This window comes from Rattus norvegicus, chromosome 15 (genome assembly GCF_021556685.1).
Source record: "Rattus norvegicus strain SHRSP/BbbUtx chromosome 15, alternate assembly SHRSP_T2T, whole genome shotgun sequence".
Classification (NCBI taxonomy): Eukaryota; Metazoa; Chordata; class Mammalia; order Rodentia; family Muridae; genus Rattus; species Rattus norvegicus.
In genome coordinates, this window is record NC_141548.1 from 16,071,479 (window position 1) to 16,077,478 (window position 6,000).

Consider the following 6,000-nt stretch of genomic DNA (forward strand, 5'->3'; position numbering starts at 1 on the left):
ACAGGTCCTAGTGTTGCTACATCATTGTGACAGAGACAGATGGACTATGCCCTTACCCCATCTCCTCAGATATGTCTTGGAGTCAACCTTTGAACATCACAAATTCCCCTTTAGTATTTTTGCTTCAAATATCAATAGCTAGCTCTGGATTGATGAGTACTTTTTAAAATTAAAACGATAGAATAGGAGAGACCTCACCACCTGATCAGGTGGGCACTCCTGAGGCTGCAGAGCGGAGGAGACCACCAACACTGCCCACCCCTGCCCACATCCCTGGCCCAAGAGGCAACTGTATAAGGCCTCTGGGTTCCCGTAGGGGAGGGCCCGGGAGCGGCAGGACACCTGCGCCTGAGACACCGCCGGAACCTGAAGGAAACAGACCAGATAAACAGTTCTCTGCACCCAAATCCCGTGGGAGGGAGAGCTAAACCTTCAGAGAGGCGGACACGCCTGGGAAACCAGAAGAGACTGCACTCTGTGCACATCCAGACGCCAGAGGAAAACACCAAATGTCATCTGGAACCCTGGTGCACGGAGGCTCCCAGAAAGAGCGGCGCAGATCTTCCCGGTTGCTGCCACAGCGGAAAGGACTTAGGCAGTACCCCACGAGCAAACTTGAACCTTGGAACCACAGGTAGGACCAACTTTTCCCCTGCAAGAAACCTGCCTGGTTAACTCAAGACACAGGCCCACAGGAACAGCTGAAGACCTGTAGAGAGGAAAAACTACACGCCCGAAAGCAGAACACTCTGTCCCCATAACTGGCTGAAAGAAAACAGGAAAACAGGTCTACAGCACTCCTGACACACAGGCTTATAGGACAGTCTAGCCACGGTCAGAAATAGCAGAACAAAGTAACACTAGAGATAATCTGATGGCGAGAGGCAAGCGCAGGAACCCAAGCAACAGAAACCAAGACTACATGGCATCATCGGAGCCCAATTCTCCCACCAAAGCAAACACGGAATATCCAAACACACCAGAAAAGCAAGATCTAGTTTCAAAATCATATTTGATCATGATGCTGGAGGACTTCAAGAAAGACATAAAGAACTCCCTTAGAGAACAAGTAGAAGCCTACAGAGAGGAATCGCAAAAATCCCTGAAAGAATTCCAGGAAAACACAATCAAACAGTTGAAGGAATTAAAAATGGAAATAGAAGCAATCAAGAAAGAACACATGGAAACAACCCTGGACATAGAAAATCAAAAGAAAAGACAAGGAGCTGTAGATACAAGCTTCACCAACAGAATACAAGAGATGGAAGAGAGAATCTCGGGAGCAGAAGATTCCATAGAAATCATTGACTCAACTGTCAAAGATAATGTAAAGCAGAAAAAGCTACTGGTCCAAAACATACAGGAAATCCAGGACTCAATGAGAAGATCAAATCTAAGGATAATAGGTATAGAAGAGAGTGAAGACTCCCAGCTCAAAGGACCAGTAAATATCTTCAACAAAATCATAGAAGAAAACTTCCCTAACCTAAAAAAAGAGATACCCATAGGCATACAAGAAGCCTACAGAACTCCAAATAGATTGGACCAGAAAAGAAACACCTCCCGTCACATAATTGTCAAAACACCAAACACACAAAATAAAGAAAGAATATTAAAAGCAGTAAGGGAAAAAGGTCAAGTAACATATAAAGGCAGACCTATCAGAATCACACCAGACTTTTTGCCAGAAACTATGAAGGCCAGAAGATCCTGGACTGATGTCATACAGACCCTAAGAGAACACAAATGCCAGCCCAGGTTACTGTATCCTGCAAAACTCTCAATTAACATAGATGGAGAAACCAAGATATTCCATGACAAAACCAAATTTACACAATATCTTTCTACAAATCCAGCACTACAAAGGATAATAAAGGGTAAAGCCCAACATAAGGAGGCAAGCTATACCCTAGAAGAAGCAAGAAACTAATCATCTTGGCAACAAAACAAAGAGAAGAAAAGCACACAAACATAACCTCACATCCAAATATGAATATAACAGGAAGCAATAATCACTATTCCTTAATATCTCTCAACATCAATGGCCTCAACTCCCCAATAAAAAGACATAGATTAACAAACTGGATACGCAATGAGGACCCTGCATTCTGCTGCCTACAGGAAACACACCTCAGAGACAAAGACAGACACTACCTCAGAGTGAAAGGCTGGAAAACAACTTTCCAAGCAAATGGTCAGAAGAAGCAAGCTGGAGTAGCCATTCTAATATCAAATAAAATCAATTTCCAACTAAAAGTCATCAAAAAAGATAAGGAAGGACACTTCATATTCATCAAAGGAAAAATCCACCAAGATGAACTCTCAATCCTCATCTTCGGTTGGTTTATATACAAGTGTAAAATTTCTAGGCTTGAAAGTAAAATGATGCTATCTGGTGCTGGATAGAGGAGCCTTATTTTTTATTATGGCAGCTTGCTATTTTTGTAACATAGTGATTTGGTTGAACACAATAAAGTACAGTAGTAACTGAAAAAAAAATAAATTTAGTAATCCATCTCATATAACAAAAAAAAAAAAAAACGATAGAATAGCATGTCGCAAGACAAGTAGACACTTGAACCCCTCAGACCTTCCACTAAACAATGTCTGGTTTTGTAATGTACTGGAAATGAACCTCTATGTAGTCTATAACAGGGCAAGGCCGTGTCCAAAGCTCAAAGTGCTAAGATCATCCTGATCAAAGAGTTCTGGAGAAATGAAGGTCAGCTTTCAGTTCCCAAATCCAGAAAGTGGGTTTCTTTCTGCGTCGTTAGCCACTGAGAACATCTCTGATTCATTTGTTCTCCCGCCGTGAGTCAAATCAACTCCTTATATCTTCTTCATTATAATCCAAAATGTTCAGTTTTAAGAACTCCGAAACCGGAATGCCCAAGCACTCTAAGGAAACACTCGAATGGTATCTACCCTCTACAATCCCCAAACCTATGTGGCAAAGTTAGTATGTGCAGTCTTAGGCTCCCCTTAAAATATATACTTAAAACATTTTTAGAAGGATATGCCTGTCCCGGGGAAGATATTTCCCAAAGTGAACTGAGGTCAGAAGCAGAAGACCCGTATCTGTTCTTCACCAATGTGCATGGAAAGAGGACCTCTGGGAAGAGGCAGGGTCTGGAGAAAACACAGTTCAATAGTGAAGTAAAGCTGGAAGGCTGTCCGGGATGTGCAGAGTGTAGAGCGTTGGGTAGCAGGTGTAGAAGGGTTAATGAGAAGAAGGTTAAGTTCACAGGGTGTAGGAATGGGGAGGTGGCAGTACTTGCCCGGAGAGCACAGCACCTGGAATGGTATCCTGAGAACCCAGGATAGGAAGCCAGGCTGTGTCCTCTGCGCTTGTAATCCCAGTACTGGGGAAGCTGAGAGAGGAGGTGCCGGAAGCCAGCTTGGTCTAATCTTGGAGGACAGGCCAAGTGAAAGGCCCTGCCTCAAAAAACAAAAACAAACAACACCACCATCCTCACAGGGTGGCTAGCACTTGAGAGAGAATGCCCGGGCTGGTTTTACGTCAACCTAACACAAAGTCACCAGAGACGCGGGAACCTCAATTGAGAAAATACCTCCGTAAGATGGGATGTAAGGTAAGCCTGTGGAATATTTTCTTAATTGGTTATTGATACGGGGTGGGGCGCTCAGCCCATTGTGGGGAGGGCTACCCCTGGGTTAGTGGTTCTGGCTTCTGTAAGAAAACAAACTGAGCAAGCCACAAGGAGTAAACCAGCAAGCCACACCCACCCATGGCCTCTTTCATCAGCTCCTGCCTCCAGGTTCCTGCCCTATTTGAGTTCCTGTCCTGGCTTCCCTCAATGATATGGAAGTGTAAGCCAAATCAACCCTTTCCTCCCCAACTTGGTTTTGGTCAAGGTGACCCATCACAGCAATAGTAACCCAAACTAAGACAGGGAACAACTATGGAGATTGTTCTGTGGCCTCCACAGGCACCCACGTGTACGTGTACACATGCGTGTGCACACATACACGTGCTCCTGCACACAAAGATAACAGGTTCCAGATTTCAGATAATTGACAGTAACGTGACCTTACAAAACTTACTTCGTGCTTAGCTCTCAGTTTTCTCGTCTATCAGAAAGAACTACAGAGACTCCTGCCCTGTGTGCTGTCTGTGTTGGAAGAAGGCTCAGCACTTAAGAGCAGTCACAGTGTTTGCTGAGGACCAGAGTTCTGATCTCACCAGACATATCCAGCAGCTCACAGCCACCTATAACTCCAGCCCAAAGAGATTCAAAGCCTGTCTGCTGTCCTCAGTGGGCACCCATGCTCATGTGTACACACACACACACACACACACACACACACACACACACACACACACACACACACACGCTTTTTGAAAAACACGTAAACAATACTTGTACGACCATTGCACCAATAGGCATATCTTACCCAGCCAGTCATTGCTGTAGCTGACACAGTTCACACCTGCATAAGAGCATGGATTAGCTTTCCTCCATCAGCAGCGTGCATAGAACCTTCCAGTACTGAGTAGAGACGTTGGTGACAGCTCGGTTTCTCTGTGTCCTGTAACTCAGGGTTGTGGTGGCTTCAGCAATAGCATCTTGCCATTAAGTTCTGGAGGGTAAGCAAGAGCAAAGCCAATGCCTATAATGTTTGGGGTGGGACCTAAGGAACCCCACTGATCAACAACGGAAAAAGAGGTAACCCCCACCCAGCATTAGATTATTTATTTATTGATTAGGTAGTTTATAATGTCTGGGGGGTATATTATTTTTCTCTCTTCCCCCTATTATAGATAACACCATTTAAACTTCTTTTACACTGTATGTGTTTAAGAAGCTTCTACAGTAGTGGATTTCATATGGCTTTTTCCAAGGTCTTTAGTGTTAGTTATCCCTCCCCTTACTCCCTCCTCTTCTCTGCCCTCCCCCCCTCACCTGATTTTACATGCCCCATTACTTTCCTTTCCCCTTTCCCACTATGCTTGCTCTATGCCTCTTCCCTTGCAATCCCTCCATAAGTCCTGTGAGTTTCCTGACCGCTGTGGCTATCCCGACCTAAGCACACACATCTAAAGAGCCAAAGCCAGCATCTGAGCACGCCACAGAGCATGTGCCAGTCATCTTTCCAGGTTTGGGTTACCTCGTTCATCCATTTTACTACAAGTCCATAATGTCTGCTTTCTTTATAGCTGAATAATATTCCAGTACATATGTAGCACATTTTTACTATAGGATAGACATTTAGACTGTTTCTACTTCCTGGCTATTATGAATAGAGCAGCAATGGCTATGGGTGAGCATAGCCGGTAGAGGGATATAGAATCCTTGGGAGCATATATATAGTTATATCAACTTGTATATCTGTTTCTAGTTTTTTATGAACCTCCACACTGATTTCCACAGATACCGCACCAGTCTACACTTTCGCCATTAGTGACTAAGTGTTCTCCTTGTACCTCATCCAAGGCATCTTGTTGACAATTATATCTTTTGTCGGAACCACTCTGATCTGAGTAGCCAACCACTTTCTGTTTGAATTAGCTCCATAAGCTGGAATTGATGCCTGTACTAACTGGGCCAAAAATTGGCAGCTGGCTAAGGCATAAATCCTATGGGAGAAACTGATACTGTTCCTCTACTAAGTGGACAAAGTATTAAACATTCCCCTAAGTTCTTATCCGTATACCCACAGGTCCGTGCACCACAGAGTCTTCCTTTTGCAGTCTATGTGGATTAGAAGAAAGACCCAGCATTGATCAACAGAGAATAAGTAACTACACCAAGCATCTCTAAAAAGGAGATCTGCGGCAGTTTGAATCAGTCACCCTCATGGGCACGTATATTTGAATAGTTAGTCCTCAACTTGGAGAACTGTTTGGGAAGGATTAGGAGGTGTAGCCTTGTTTGGGGGAGGTGTGTTACTGGCAGCAGTATGAAGGACTACCACAATTTGCATCCTGTGGTGAAGCTAATGTGCTCTCTCAGCTGCTGTTCCAGAACCACGCCTGCC